General features: G+C 47.7%; 1 protein-coding gene across 5 annotated transcripts in view; it reads right to left on the bottom strand.

Annotated features, from left to right (window-relative positions):
* BORCS5 (BLOC-1 related complex subunit 5) overlaps positions 1–11668 on the bottom strand; it is a 237828-nt gene extending 226160 nt beyond the window's left edge. Inside the window, exon 1 of one of the 5 annotated variants that reach the window (XM_078673508.1) lies at positions 11540–11668. The gene's annotated coding sequence lies outside the window, so the exon portion shown is untranslated. Of the gene's footprint in view, positions 1–11535 lie in introns of all 5 variants that reach the window. The other 4 variants (XM_078673524.1, XM_078673535.1, XM_078673515.1 and 1 more) reach the window with 4 other exon arrangements.
* Positions 11669–16816: the final 5148 nt, after the last annotated feature.

The following is a 16816-nucleotide window of genomic DNA, read 5'->3' as shown; positions in this document are numbered from 1 at the left end:
GTCTTTTTCCTGCGTTTCCAGGCCTCACTAAGTTAAATGTCCGCTAACATGATGTGCTTGGAACCTGTGCTGACTTCACCGAGTGAGTGTTCATATATGGTGATGGATCGTGCGAGCCCATTTGGATGTATGATTCTTTAGTATCTATTTTAGACTGGCCTTGTAAAGCATGACCCTCGATGGAGGCTCATGAAATGAAATGAAAAATTATATTTGTATAGCGCATAGACTACCCGGAGGCCTCGCAGCGCTTTAACGGAAATCCAAGGTAGCAGGCTGGGGTGATTAACAGGCTTTTCCAAACAAGTGAGTTTTTAAAGACCTCCTGAATGCCATCCGGTTGTTGTTCTCTCTAGGGTCAAGCGGGAGGGAATTCCATATTCTCGCAGCATTATGTGAGAAGGAGCGACCGCCCCAGCGAGCTTTGTTTATCTTGGTTGTGGTGGCCAGAAGCAACAAACTGGAGCGGAGGGCTCTGGGGGGGAGGTAGGGAGTAGCTAGAGGGTACATTATGGCTGGACCTGTTCTGTGAATGGCTTTTTGGACAAGGCACATGGCTTTAAATTGTACCCTAGCTGCCACAGGAAGCCAGTGTAGCTTCCTTAAAGCATGTTTGGCCGACTGCCAGCGAGGAATATGGAAAAGCAGTCGGGCCGCGCAGTTTTGGGTGACCTGGAGTTTGTTGATCACTGACACCGGGGCTCCTAGATAGAGAGCATTACCGTAATCCAGGCGGGAGAATATCAGGGCTTGAACCATGACTCGCCTCGCCTGGAACGGAAGCAAAGGGAGCACTTTCCGGAGCATTCTCATCAACCCAAAACAAGTAGATGCAGTTTTAGTGGCCTGGGCAGTGAAGTCCAGTGATTTATCAAGCCAGACTCCCATGCTTTTTATCTGAGGTTTGGGGGGAGGGGGGCCAAGACACGTGGGCCAGACGGAAGACAGAATGGTAGGTGAAGGGTTGCCCAGTAGCATGATTTCTGTCATCTCCCCATTTAGTTTGAGGCAGGAGGAGTCCATCCATTAACCCCTTCGACGCTCATGACGAGCTGGGCTCGTCATGAGGTAGCCTCCTCGCACGCTCATGACGAGCCCAGCTCGTCATGAATAAAGGGATTTACAAATTCTCAGCGTGCCAGCTGAATTCCGCCCGCAGCCTAGAGGTTAAGCCACTGCCTCTAAACATGAGCCCAGAGTGCTGGGCGACCCCTCAGTGTGGTCCAGAGAGACCACCAGCTGAGTGTCGTCTGCGTAGGTGACAATACAAACGCCAAATGGATGAACTGTCTCCGCTAGGGGCCTCATGTAAACGTTAAAAAGTGTGGGGCTCAGGGCAGAGCCCCGAGGAACCCCACAACTGAGTGGCTGCTTGGTGGATACAACCTCCCCCTCAAACACCTGGAAGAAGCGCTCGTCCAGGAAGGAAGTGAGCCATGCCAGGGCCGCGCCCGACACTCCCATGCCCTTCAGTCGATGTAATAAGGTGGCATGGTTAACCGCGTCGAACGCGGCACTGAGATCTAGTAATATGATGGCTGCTTTCCCTCCCTGGTCTAGCACAGTTCTTGCTTCTTCGGTCATTGCTAGCAAGGCAGTCTCAGTCCCGTGTTGGGGACGGAATCCCCTCTGAGAGGCACACAGCAGATTATTAGATTCTAAGTAATCTACTAAGATGTTATTGATGTGCTTTTCTAGCAGTTTACTCATCCAGGGTAACAAGGACATAGGGCGGAAGTTAGCTGGGTTACTTTGGTCTAGGGTGTTTGTTTTTTTTTAAAAGGGCCTTGACCATTGCACATTTTCACGAGGTCGGGACTGTGCTTGAGGTGATTGAGGTGTTAAGAACGTCAAGGATGACTGGGCGGATAACATCAATGACCATGGTAAGGAACTGTGGGGGTGCTGGGTCATTAGGGGATCCTGAGGTGACTTTAGGAATTATTTTGTCTAAGGAGGCAGAATCTAAAAGAGTGAATTTGTCCAGCATACAGGGAGCTGGAGAATCGGGGACTGCTATAGTGGCAACATCAGGTTCAATTCTATCAGCGGCAAAAGAAGAATAGATGGTCTGGATCTTCTGAAAGAAGAAAGTTGCTAGATTGTTGCAGCGGGCTGGTGCCCCATCTAGTGACATTCGCTCAGGGGGAGGAGAGATCAATGATTTAGCTATCTTAAAAATTTCCTTGGGAGCATTAGCAGCCAGGTTAATTTTTGATTCGTAGAACTGGGCTTGAGCCGACTCAATTTCCTTTTTATATAGCCTAATTGCGGCTCTATAGTCTGCCTTCTTAAGCTGTGAGCGATCTTGTCTCCAGGTTCTTTCCAATTTACGGCATGATTGTTTCATATCCCTTAATCTGGGAGTATACCAGGGGGCTACTTTTTGCCTTTTTATGGAATGTAGGGGTTCCTTCGGGAGGACTAGGTCAAGGGAGTTAATAATCTAGTTATCAAAATTAGTACTGGCTATATTGGGATTTGTAGCTTTGGAAGGTTTAAGTTCAACAAGCGCCGATTCCCATTTGGGGGAGGAGAGTATGGTCCATTTCCTACCCCAATGTTTTTTAGGATCTTGCGCAGGAGGGGAATTTCTAGTAGTCCATGTGAAGGGTATTAGGTGATGGTCGGTCCAGGGCAGTAGCAGAGGCGACTCAGTTTTTAAATTGTCAAGATTACTATAGATATGATCTAGAAGATGACCTTTAGTATGTGTAGGGAGGAATCCTTTTTGGGTCAGGTCAATAGCTTGGAAGTTCAGTCGAAGACTGTTAGCTGCCGGGTCAAGCGGGTCATCTAAATGCAGATTTAAGTCACCTAACACTGTAAAATTTGCCGAGGTGAGCACTAAGTTGGCAACTAGGTCAGTCATGTTTGAGACAAACTGGCCAGCGTTCCAGGCGGTCGATAGACCAACAAGCCTGAGAACGTGTTGGTAGGGGATAGTTCTAATTTAAACAGTAGGCTCTCGCACACTGACATAGTAGAGGGGGTGATACGACATTTATACTGCTCTCTATAGATGATGGCTAGCTCTCCTCCTCTGCCCGTGTTGCGATCAGATCTCTTTATGGAGTAGCATTGTGGGGGAGCCCAAACTGTGGTAGGATCGGCTTCCAACTGGAGCCAAGTCTCTGTTAGAATGAGGACATCGGGCTTATACTCTTCTATTAGCAGGGCCAGGTCTGTGTGGTGTTTGGGCATCGATCTGCAATTGACAAGAAACATCTTCCAACAATGATAGGTGGCATATCTCTCTATGGTTTAAGAAGATGGTTTCCAATTGCAGTAGTTACAACTGGACTTGTTGCCTACAGGGCGTACCGAATGCAGACAATTAGAGTTAATGGCTGGTCTTAATTCATGTAAGGATAAGGAGTTATAGGCAATTAAATTACCCACCATATTGCCAGGGATCGTGGGATCTGGGAGCGGTTGGACGCGGACTGGCGCAGACTGGCTTCTCTTAGGTGCCTCTTCGGCGCTCCTGCTCCGCGATAGAGACAGGTGGCTTAAATAGATTGGGGTCGTGGAAAGACTGGAGCATCACCCTGCTAAGATGGCTGCCCGCTAATGGCACCACCAGGAAGTGAGAGCGCTCTGTGAGAACGGGGTTTAAAAACACGTGCAGCACTATTTACAATGTTTTGACCGGTTTCTGGCATTTCAGCCGTCTTCAGCCCGGCTTGCTTGGGAAGGCTCATGGATGCCTTCCCAGGCTGGTCAAGTGCATTCCTGAGTTTTGTGTTTAGCAGGAGACAGGGCTGTGTTAGCATCGCAACAGTAAACTTTTAGCAGAGGTCTGCCCCTTCCCGAGCACCACCATTTTGCCTGATGGCGGGAGTGGAGAGGTGGAGATAGTGGCCCCGTTTGATGTGCAGAGAGGATCATCAAGTGGAAGGGAATCATTGAAGTGTGGACTAGTGGGACTGTGATTCAAGAGGCAAACCAAGTGCTGGAGAGCGTCTCCCTGCATCCTATTCGGTGTTGATATCAAAAGTGGCATGCTGCGCCAACCCAGGAAAAAAGAGAAAGCATGGCCATGCCCGCAGCTTCCAAAGACTGTGCTTGACCCTCAATGTCCTTCGCTGACACTGCCGGTGAATGGACGGTGGCAGAAGACTGAAGACACCCCTGCACAGGAGGTGAGGGCGGGGGGAACAAACGGCACCGAACCTCCCGGCAAGATGGAAAGGAAACCCCTGAAAGTGGCACGAGAGTCCAACGGGTAGAGGCAGCGGAGGCAGAGATGGGAGGAGGGCTCAGGCGTGCTGACTGCAGATGAGAAAATGCACAAATACTTTCAGTTGTGTGCACGCGAGGAAAAAGGGTGGGGGGGGGGGGGTTGGCGCTTCCCTAAAAAGTGACACTGGAAATCAAAGGTGTTCAGCTGTGGCGGGCGCGAGGAAGAGGGGAGAGGGAGGGGGCGGGTTGGCGCAGAAAGAGAAGCTCAGAGCCTGGCAAGTGGGTGCACTTGCCAGGTCGACATGGTTGTAACAAGCATTTACAATGCAATGGTTTCGCCTTTGGAAAAGTTACAGCTATTGGCATTGTAAATGACAAAATTTGTATTTATGAGTTAGTTTAGAAAACAGATAAATAAATGTCATTTACATTGCCATTAGCTACATCTCTCGCAAATGTGAGACCTATTGCATTTGTAGAGCGAGTTAGCAATAGAATGGAGCCAACAAAAGAAGACAACAAAAAAAAAAAGAATAAATGGGTAAAGGAGAGCTGGAGAGAGAAGAGGGACCAGAGAGATAAATTATGGGAAATCAAATAATCTGGAGTGAGATAATGAGGATCATGAAGAGAAAGAAGCAAGTGGCGTATCAGGGAGATAGAGTTGCAGGTGCCCACGGGAGGAACCAACAAGGTGAACCCATTGCCCAGGCAGTGTTAATGTGCAAAAATGAGAAAACAGTGAAGCAATACGGCTCCATAATATGTCTCGTTAGGCCACAAAACTTATATTTTCTTGTCGCATAATTGAATAAACCCTGCTGCATGATTCGGTACTCTCTAGCCACATAAAACCAGTGGCCCTAGTTATTTCTCAGGCCTGCCTATTGTTGTTGTTCCTGCTCTAACTACATCCACTCAATGGGGTTACACTCAAGCCTACAATGAGCTGTGTTGATAGTATGCACACTGGCGGTCAGATATTGGGGCTGCAGACCCTGTATTCTGGGCTTTAAGTGTGCCGGGTCTTGCCGGTGCTCTAAAAAGTTCTAAAAAGCAGGTGCCAAAACGGGTCTCTAGCGGGCTCTCCATTTCTGCCCTCCTCCTCGGGGTGACACAAAAACTTAGCTCTGCAGCAATATCACCATTCACTGCCTGAGTTAAATTTAAAGAGACCCGTTATAGTTCTTTTACAGTCTCGTCATTTCAGAACGACAGTGTTTTCAATATTATATGCAACAAAGCCGTGGTTGTTGCTTATGTATCTTATGCATCTAATAGCCATAGACAAAGTCAATAGCCATAGCTTGTTGTAAGTCGTGCTACTTTTTGTATAATATATCTGGATTCAATCACAGAAGCAGCAAAATGCCAGTCAGGTGGCACACTATGCTAAGCACAGATGTTTAGCTTACGCGTTTTAAGCCACACCCTTAACTGCATCGGCCACGCCCCTTGAGAGACCCCCAGGTTTTTCCATCCCACTTAAAGCCCTGCCTGTATCTACAGTCATTGTTCAGAGGTGTAACTCCTCTCCCCCGCTGTTATCACGATGGGGTGGCCCTTAACTGGGCGAAGTTTTATAGTCAAATATGCATATGGGGGGGGGGGGGAAATGTGGTACTTGACCCCCTCAAACTACTATTTCTTCACCACAAAAAATATTTCAGAGGTGATTTATTAGCAATTTTATGCAGTAAGTAGGCGCTATGTAAATCTATTACTGTTATGACGTCGGGTGTTGTACTTCACTTTGAAAGTAAAGTAAGCAGTTACTTGCCTCAATATTTAGAACTTGACTTTTAGATTTATTTATTTTTAAAGAAAGGCCCAATTTGACATTTTCCGAAAACGAATCCTCTCGTGGCTGACAGACAACTTCGCTAAATTGATCCGAGGCCATTTCGACGTAGATGCGCCAGTGAGAAATTCCCTTGACAAATTATGCAATTTTCTTTCTTGGCAAGTGCACTGGAAAACAACAGCATCGTCCAATGTTCTTCCTTTAATGTGTTCGTTTTTGCATTTTTCCCAGATTTTGAGCCAATACCCATACTTCGTCATTTCGGTTTTAGCCCCGCCTATTCTTAGACATTGGGGATTTGGACACATCCTGGTGTTGGAGGTCTATCCACAACAACCAGTCTGGTGAAGGGGTATTTGGCTCGAACACAGATTATGAAGTAGGCTTATTATAGGTGCCCCTGATTCTCTTCTGGCGCTCGTTCACGAAAGCTCTAAAAAGTGCCCAGAAGGCGTCATGCTGGCGCTACACCAAACACCGAAAGTAAATATTTGGGGAGGGGAGGGGAGTGCACTTACCCCAGGAAAGTGATGTACTTGGGCTCTGCGGCCAGACTGGCATCGACGGTCACGGAAAGGAACCTGGGGTCAACTTCGGATGTTTCCTTCCAATCCACCTGCAGCCTCACTAGGTTTGCATCCCGCGCCCGCGTCAGGGCGGGCAGCACCAACAGGAAGAGGGCAGTCTCCATCATCCCTGGGGAGCACTGGGCGAGGGGCGGCTGGTCCTCGCCCCACAGCTGCTGGGAGGGCTGAGAGTCAGGGAAGGGCAGTTTTGAGCGGCCCTTCTCTCGGGCAGTCAGTCAGTCCTCTCCTCCCTTCATTTACTGGTAAATCTGCCGCTCGCTTCCTCCCAGCCGCTCTCGCACGCACAACAAGCACCTACGAGGACCTATGAGGACACGGGGGGCGGGAGAGGACACGGACGGCGGGAGGGGGCGGGAATGGACAGCGCATCTGAATCACGGACGGCGGGAGGGGGCGGGAGAGGACACGGACGGCGGGAGGGGGCGGGAGGGGGCGGGAATGGACAGCGCATCTGAATCACGGACGGCGGGAGAGGACACGGACGGCGGGAGGGGGCGGGAATGGACAGCGCATCTGAATCACGGACGGCGGGAGGGGGCGGGAGAGGACACGGACGGCGGGAGGGGGCGGGAGAGGACACGGACGGACGGCGGGAAACGTGCACAGGACAGCGAGGGGGGGGCGGAAAGGCACACGGAGGGGGCGGGAATGGACAGCGCATCTGAATTCACTTTCAGTGAAGGGGGAGGGAACGGGGAAAAACGTAACTCCGCCCTGGGAAAAAATCTCCGGAACGCCCCCGAATCTGGTCCGGCCTTGACGGACAGATCCGGCACCCAATGGCTAGCCTCCATTTATGGAGCTAGCCAATGAGAGCCGGGGGACGTTCCCGAACTCCTTATAGTCAACAAAGGATTTCACCTGCGCTGAAAGGCTGCGCAGAGCGCAGCCTTTCGGCAGGCGAAACCCAAAAACTATGCCTAGGCACTGCAGTCGCAGGTCTGAGAATCCTTTGAAAGGCTGCTTTTGTGGGTGGCACAATCAGAGCTGCAGGCCCACCAGCAGCATTTGATTTACAGGTCATGGGCAAACACAGTGCGTTGTACTAGGGAACATGGAAACACCAATCCATAAATATAATTGACAATAGAAGCACTTGCATTTTAACACTGAACAGCAGTGAGAAAGTGCGCATAGGAACTAAACCAGCAAAACGAGGTCCAACATACCATTGAAAACAGGAGACCAGAAAGCAAAAGGACAGTGGGAACATGCCAAAAGATGCCAGGCCTAACAATTGAATACTCTCTTCAGCTCGCTCATAAAGAATGCAATTAGAACTCCTACAATTGTAAGATCTAAACTGACTGGTAGCTGCCTATTGGTGACGGCCATGGTAATGTCTGTGTGAAAGGGAGCGGTACTTATACCTGTGCATTAGAAGGACATCATGAATTTGCCGGCAAAAACATTGACTGCTATCAATGTTTCACCCAGCCACTACAATTTCCACTACAGGCCTTAGATCCCACCTGGCACACTGTGTGTACAGCTGTAAATTGCCCCTAATTGAACATACTAAGTTTAATGCCGGGATGTACACAGGTCACAATATGGCTGTCTGGCATTGATGACTGGAGGGCCAATTTATAGTGAGGTGGAATCGCTTTATTGTGCATTTATGGACTCAAGAGCAACTTTTGATACTCTTGAGACAGTCCACATTTGGATCAAAATTCTTATTGTAGTTTGCTAGGATTGATGGTACACAAAGGTACTGCCCATGACGTGCTGGTGATTGGTAAGTAAAGTGGGTTCTCACACATGAAGAAATTCTATTTCATTGTTAGTGAGGCATTTTTTGATAACTAATCAATCCTCCCCTGTACTCAGAGTCTCATCGTGGGAATGCATGTGTACAAGAATCCGATATCGAGCCCAAATAAGGTAGCGTCTGTGGTGTAAAATTGTTAAGTTGTCTGGGAAGGTTCTCAAGCTGATTGAAGCAGTGATAAAGTTAAGAAAGAAGAAGAGCATCTCTAAAAGAGATTTAACAATGGCTGATAGTAGAATGTTATCTTTGTATGAGGTATTCTTGATGAAGTTATGAATATTGGTTAGACTGGCCTGTCGAGGAGATCAAAGCCTGTCCACTTGAGATTTGAGAGGCGAAGGATTGAGTGCCAAGTGGATGTTTGTATCATGTTGTTAATGTGAGACTTGATTTTGCTTATATTCTTGGTGAAGAAGTGACTAATCAAATAGCACCAGTTAACTTATTCTGTAATTGGAGAGTCTGGGAGTGCAGTGATTAACATATTTGAAGAAGGCTTTGATCTTGGTAGTAATTTTGTTGATGGGAGTCTTGCAAAAGGTGGCAATGGTTGTGGTGATGAAGTATATTTGTGCGGGCACAATGCTTTCAGTTGGCGGTGGGAAGTCATCACAAGCATTGGTCCATATCCATTTATCTATATATGGTGTGCTTGTTATCCAAGAGTTCATGGGTGTAACATAGTTCTGAAAGGTTTTGGTTTAAATGTTTGTATTTTAAGTAGTGTGAGTAGTTCTATATGGTGTTTAGAGTTGCGTTGACCGGAAACAAGCATTGGTTGCTCACTTTGCCACTGGAGCAGGGCCGGACTGGCTACCGGGCAGTTGTATGTGCTGCCGAGCAGGGGGATGATTTTGTTGATGGGGACCTGTATGTGTAAAACGAAATTCGTTTTTTTTTTATTTATTCCAAAGCACACGCAGGTCCCCATCAACGAAATAAGCCCACACCACAGAGAAATTAGCCCCCAGCTCGGCAGCACACACAACTGCCCGGTAACCAGTCCGGCCCTGCACTGGAGTCAAGCTAGCCTGGCTGATACGGGGTGTTACAACGAAACCGGTCCCAGGATGCTGGTTTCCGGACAAGGGAAGACCTGGCTTGGCAGTTCAAGCTGGACTGTTTCCATGAGGAACAGGCTCAAGACTTATTTGCATATGGCTAGATCTGAACTAGGGTGGCGAAGTGAGCTGAAGAACGATGATGGATTCAACCCAGATCTGTGACTGGGGGTGAGTGTAAGAAAAGTTTCAGCGCTCCATCCATCATCTCCTTGTGTTTGCTTTGCATAAGTTCTATGCAGTCTCATTATACTCATGTTCTAATCACTGCAGGTTTTGTTATCATTAAATTACAGGCACGTAGCTTTCTCAAGCGCCTCAGATATGTTCTGGAACGGTCACTTACCGAACTGCAGTTGGAAGCTGCCTGCTCCACCACTGGTTACCTTTCACTGCTTAAGAAGTTACCATCCCAGCTCAAACAGGATTACTTTAGAAGCCATCCCATAGTCATTGGATGATCATCCAACTACCTTAGAAGTCATTTACACGTCATCAGACATCATCAAGCTCTTAAAGTCATCAGCAAGCTGCAGAAGCTCAGCCTGATGATTTGAGGATGACTTGAAAATGAGTATCTGATGACTTTAGGTGTCATTATTCGTGATGATTAAAGGAGTACCTGATGACTAGTAGGCGTCATTATTCCTGATGATTTAAGGAGGACTTGAAAATTAGTATCTGCTGACTTCAGAAGGTGTCATTATTCCTGATGATCTGAGGATGACTTGTAAATGACTCTCCGATAACTTTACAAGATGACATTGTTCCTGATGACTTTGGGGTGATTTGAAAATAAGCATCTGAATACTTCAAAGGTACTATTGTGTTTTCAATAAGATGTTTTTGCGTCTGGTGATTTTAACAGGAATTGTTTGTCTATTTAAAGAGCACGTCCACCACGTTGGTTTCAGTTTTCCAGAAAAATGCAAACTGTTGGATGATTGCACAATGAATTGCAGATAAACGTCTGACCTCCTGCAGCTGGGAGCCCCCAAACACACCCTGAACCCCCAAATTAACCCTTGCACCCCAAAACCCAAACACACCCTGAACCCCAATATTAACCCTTGCACCCCAAAACCCAAACACACCCTGAACCCCAATATTAACCTTGGCACCCCAAAACCCAAACACACCCTGAACCCCCAAATTAACCCTTGCACCCCAAAACCCAAACACACCCTAAACCCTAAAATTAACCCTGGCACCCCAAAACCCAAACACACCCTAAACCCTAAAATTAACCCTGACACCCCAAAACCCAAACACACCCTGAACCCCAAATTAACCCTTGCACCCCAAACCCAAACACACCCTAAACCCAAAAATTAACCCTGGCACCCCAAAACCCAAACACACCCTGAACCCCCAAATTAACCCTTGCACCCCAAACCCAAACACACCCTAAACCCTAAAATTAACCCTGGCACCCCAAAACCCAAACACACCCTGAACCCCCAAATTAACCCTTGCACACCAAACCCAAACACACCCTAACCCTAATATTAACCCTTGTACCCTAAAACACAAACACACCCTAAACCCTAACACTAACCCTGGCACCCCAAAACCCAAACACAACCTGAACCCCCAAATTAACCCTTGCACCCCAAAACCCAAACACACCCTGAACCCCCAAATTAACCCTTGCACACCAAACACAAACACACCCTAAACCCTAATATTAACCCTTGTACCCTAAAACCCAAACACACCCTAAACCCTCAAATTAACCCTCGCACCCCCTTAAATTACACCTGGCCCCCCAAAACACAAACCCACCCTCAACCCTAAAATGACCATGTACGCCCTAAAATCCAAAAGCCCTACAAACCCCCAAACTTTTATGAATGCGGAATGCAGGCGCTGCTGTGATATGATACTTTCTGTACCCCCAGGCTGCACTTCCTTCATAGAGTATTTCCATAAACACATAGTTTAGTGGAATCCGATTGTTAGACTCTTTAAACAACTGCGGACAGACCTGCTCATGGCCCGAGGAATAGGTCTTGCAAAGGAAAACAAGCTTTGTCGTCATGGTGACTGCCGAATTCACTCCATCACAATACTAAAATACATTTTTTAAAAGCACAGCTGCCTCGAACGCAATGCCAAAATCACCTACTGTAAACCATCAGTCTACCGGCTGGCTGGGACTCGAACCGCAGATCCTCAATGGAGAGCAGCTCTCTCACCTTTCCATATACCGGAAGCCGGTGGATTCCTCTAGCAAAAGCCTACGCACATCTGGGAGCGCCGGAGTGTGACGTCATTGTTCTGCGGCAAGAACGAAGACTGCCGTGAGTGCAATGGCCATTAAAGGGACAGGAGGATTGGCATCGGTCTCTTTATTTTTCCAACTCCACTTCCTTCATCGATTCCAGCGTATACTCAGATAAGTGCTGCAGCTGTTAAAAAAGAGCAGCATCGATCCTCCGCTTTCGGTCCCAGCTGCTCAATTTCCGTCCCAGACCAGCTTCCTCATTTTTCGGAAAGCACGAGTTTTCATTAAGGGGGCAAATTCAGACGCAGCTCCCTGCATGTGTGTGCTTCGTACGTGTTATAATTAATGCCTGCCTTGCAATGTGTGTGTATTATGTGTGTTTGGTGTTTGTCTGTATCAGCCTGCCTGCTTGTTTAATATGCACCTTTTGTGTTTGAGCATGTGTATTTTTGTGTATGTGTGATGTAGTACGTGCCTGTGTAAGTTGTGGAAAATTGCAAAAAGCCTAAAAAATGTGTTTTACAGCAAGTTCTTCGCCGTAAGGAAAAATAAATTACTGCCCGTATATTGTAGGTCCCATGTTGGTTCCAAGTGCACCTGCGTGTATTCAAGATTCTCGACCAAATAGAACAGTTTTCGATGTACTGAAAAGTTGTCAATCAAATAAGGCTAAACACATTTATTTATGTGAATATTGTATATTGTTGAGCATTACTTTTGTCCTTGCAACTTGTAGTGAGCTTTCATTACTAAATGAATGTGTTCTCTATTGTTGAATCCTGGTCACGTTCCCCAGGCTGTGTAGTGTGCAGAGCAGCACATCTTCTAAAACACTGGCAGTTTTCATGGATGTGTTTCAAAGCATAAGGATAAATGCTTCAAATAACTTAGCCGTTGTAATGCTGGTTCCTTATTTTGTTTGCTATTTGTGTAATTGAAAGGCCTGGTTGCCTGTGGCGATTGAGGTTTACGCCCTATTTAGGAAACGTAGTCCGACGCATTCCAACATCTTGCAATATCTACTTTCGCAAAACAGGCTATCATTCTGGTTTCTTTCCATGTGCATGCAATGTTTTTGACTCGTTTGTATATATTATTGAGACCGGGCCAATTACGTATTCCCTGTTTGCGCTAATTTACCTTGACCGCTAAGATCTCTGTAAAAATGAAGCAGGTCTTGTTACATCTGCCACTACCGATCCCAGCCATATATTATCCAGTTACAACCTGACCTACTGCTAAAGTACTGAGGCAGAGGGATCGAGCCCTGAGATAAATCACATTAATATTTCCTATTTTTTCTCTCTCTCTCTCTCTCTCTCTCTCTCTCTCTCTCTCTCTCTCTCTCTCTCTCTCTCTCTCTCTCTCTCTCTCTCTCTCTCTCTCTCCTTGCGCGCGCTCTCTCTCCTTGCGCGCGCTCTCTCTCTCCTTGCGCGCTCTCTCTCTCTCCTTGCGCGCGCTCTCTCCTTGCGCGCGCTCTCTCCTTGCGCGCTCTCTCTCTCCTTGCGCGCTCTCTCTCTCCTTGCGCGCGCTCTCTCTCTCCTTGCGCTCTCTCTCCTTGCGCGCGCTCTCTCTCTCTCCTTTGCGCTCTCTCTCTCCTTGCGCGCTCTCTCTCTCCTTGCGCGCGCTCTCTCTCTCCTTGCGCTCTCTCTCTCCTTGCGCTCTCTCTCTCCTTGCGCGCTCTCTCTCTCCTTGCGCGCTCTCTCTCTCCTTGCGCGCGCTCTCTCTCTCCTTGCGCGCGCTCTCTCTCTCCTTGCGCTCTCTCTCCTTGCGCGCGCTCTCTCTCTCTCCTTTGCGCTCTCTCTCTCCTTGCGCGCGCTCTCTCTCTCCTTGCGCGCGCTCTCTCTCTCCTTGCGGCGCGCGCTCTCTCTCTCCTTGCGCTCTCTCTCTCTCCTTTGCGCTCTCTCGCTCTCCTTGCGCGCTCTCGCTCTCTCGCTCTCTCGCTCTCTCTCTCTCTCCTTTTCTCTCGCTCTCTCTCTCCTTTGCGCTCTCGCTCTCCTTGCGCTCTCCCTCTCTCTCTTTGCGCTCTCTCTCTCCTTGTGCGCTCTCTCTCCTTGCGCGCTCTCTCTCTCCTTGCGCGCTCTCTCTCCTTGTGCGCTCTCCTTGCGCGCTCTCTCTCTCTCCTCTCTCTCCTTGTGCGCGCTCTCTCTCGCGCTCTCCTTGCGCTCTCTCTCTCTTTGCGCGCTCTCTCTCTCCTTGCGCGCTCTCTCTCCTCTCTCTCCTCTCTCTCCTTGCGCGCTCTCTCCTTGCGCGCTCTCTCCTTGCGCGCTCTCTCCTTGCGCGCTCTCTCCTTGCGCGCTCTCTCCTTGCGCGCGCTCTCTCCTTGCGCGCGCTCTCTCCTTGCGCGCGCTCTCTCCTTGCGCGCGCTCTCTCTCTCCTTGCGCGCGCTCTCTCTCTCCTTGCGCGCGCTCTCTCTCTCCTTGCGCGCTCTCTCTCTCCTTGCGCGCTCTCTCTCTCCTTGCGCGCTCTCTCTCTCCTTGCGCTCTCTCTCTCTCCTTGCGCGCTCTCTCTCTCCTTGCGCGCTCTCTCTCTCCTTGCGCGCTCTCTCTCTCCTTGCGCGCTCTCTCTCCTTGCGCGCGCTCTCTCTCTCTCCTTGCGCGCGCTCTCTCTCTCTCCTTGCGCGCGCTCACTCTCTCCTTGCGCGCTCTCTCTCTCCTTGCGCGCTCTCTCTCTCCTTGCGCGCTCTCTCTCTCCGCGCGCGCTCTCTCTCTCCGCGCGCGCTCTCTCTCTCTCCTTGCGCTCTCTCTCTCCTTGCGCTCTCTCTCTCTCCGCGCGCGCTCTCTCTCTCTCTCTCCTTGCGCGCTCTCTCTCCTTGCGCGCTCTCTCTCTCCTTGCGCGCGCTCTCTCTCCTTGCGCGCGCTCTCTCTCCTTGCGCGCGCTCTCTCTCCTTCTCTCTCCTCTCCTGTCTCCCTCTCCTTTTTCTCTCTTCTCTCTTCTCTCTCTCTCTCCTTTTCTCTCTTCTCTCTTCTCTCTCTCTCCTTTTCTCTCTTCTCTCTTCTCTCCTTTTCGCTCTCTCTCTCTCTCATTCTCTCGCGCTCTCTCTCTCTCTCTCTCCTTGCGCGCGCTCTCTCCCCCTCACCTTGCGTGCTCTCTCTCTCCTTGCGCGCTCTCTCCTTTCTGGCTTCTAGCATTCAACTGCCTCGGATCATGTGTTAAATATTTATAAGGTGAAAGCACGCACAAGTTGCAGTAACGCGTGCCTTCCCCATTGATTGAGATCTTATAAGAGGTTTCCCCATGCCCTCTTCTCGTTTGAACTGCGGGTACTGCATGTGTCAACGAGGTATGGGATCAATTTATGTTAAATTGCATCTCTTACCAAACTTCCAAACACCTCTGGCAAAACACTTATAAGGTCCCAGAGGGGAGACCTATTGGCTATGCCAATGCTTTTGCTTTATGTATTTGCCATTGTAATGCCTTTTGTTTCATTTATAAAGTCATTACATATTGCACAATTAACGTACAATACTACTAGCAAAGCTAATATCTTTAGCTTAATAAAAGGTGAAACCTATTGCATTTTTAACACTTGTCCATTCATGTTGGGGGTGCCGGTAGGCAGAGGGTAGCAGGCATCTGACTCTCTATGCATCTGTGGGGATAGGTAACTTGATTTCCCGTCACAAACCCCAGTGTGAAAGTTCACTTATTGATAGTATTTCTCTCATAATGCCTCTACTTTGCTATTACTATTTGTCCTGAGCAGCAAGACCTAAGCATACACTCTGGCTCTCCAAAAATAAAGCTGATTATTAGGTAATTTCCTCAATGGCCTTCAGTGCATGCCCAAACACTTCTTTGTAGTCCAAAATCTAGGCATATTAGATAGAAATTGCACCAGGTCCGTGTACTTTTTGGGGTGCTTTTCTCCAATTAAATCTGTTAATCAGTTTGATATGCTTTGTATTTTACCTCTGAAACTTAAACCACACACAAACTAATTCCTGATTTTTATATCTAGCAGGACATAATCATGGCTTCATTCAACGTCCTGTTTTTCACTTGCGATCATTCTGTGTGTGTTCGAAAAGATGGTGACTTCCTGCTTTTGGACAATCCCGGGTAAGTTCTTTGTAAATGGCTGGTCGAACATGTAGATGAAGCTGGTCGGCCAATCACTGAAGAGAGAGATTTTAAAGCTATTATTCTGTTCCAATCATCTGGTAAACACAATAAGTAAACCTTTATAATAAGTTTGCAACTGCAGGATAACTGTACAAATTACCAACCTTTTTCAGTAAAACCTACATTTGTGATTAATGAATCCAATAATGGACAGTAAAAATGAACATGCATGTCCCCACATATGCCTTGGATTGCTCTCCAGAGACAAATGTAACACTTATGATAAGGACTGAAACGTTTAGCTTGTGGCACTACTATAAGGCAGCCATTTTTGTATAAACTATTTTATTTAGGCAACTTTTTTAGGAGGTTCAATTTCAGGCTTACAATGTGTACTGTCTATTAAGGAAAACTTACTTGGTTATGGATAGATTGTACATTTGTCCTTTATTATCAATACCTCTTTATTTATATATTCTGGCTAGAGCGTGAAGATATATTGCAAGTGGTCAATGTGTTCTTTTCTGTTTTGAAGTTTATATGTAAATATATTTTTTTTCTTGCTTTTTTTTAGTGAAGAAACAGTGTCTAATGATTCAGGATATTTTTCAAGAGATAATTGCAAGCTATTCTGGCACAACAGAGGGTCTAAAACAGGTGTTACTTCAAAGGGCACTGGAGAAAAAGCAGATGTTAATGGACTGTGGCAATCGGGGAAGCGCTGGTAGACTTAAGAGGGTGTTACGCGAACTACAAGAGGAAGAAATTGCAGAGAAAAGATGCAAGGACAAAAAAGCCAAGCAGAGTGTACTGGATTATATAAGAGTTGGTAACAAAGCTCATTCTGAAAGCACAACTTCTCAGCCTGGTGATGCGAGTTCGCGGATGAATATGCAGAAACTTGAAAACCTGGCCCTTTTAGCAGGGATGGCTAGTGTCCTTCATCAAAAATCTTGATCCGGGAAGATCAGTCTTGTCATTAATACTTGTAACCTTGTCGCTAATAGTTTAGACAGTATTTTGGAATCAACGTTGATTAGGGATAGTGGCCTATAAGAGTCACACGTCTCTGGGTCGTTGTCCGGCTTTAACAGTGCTACAAGCATTGCT

Source organism: Lissotriton helveticus, chromosome 1_1, assembly GCF_964261635.1.
Source record: "Lissotriton helveticus chromosome 1_1, aLisHel1.1, whole genome shotgun sequence".
NCBI lineage: Eukaryota > Metazoa > Chordata > Amphibia > Caudata > Salamandridae > Lissotriton > Lissotriton helveticus.
Note: the sequence above shows the minus strand (reverse complement) of the source record. Positions and strands in the feature narration are given on the sequence as shown.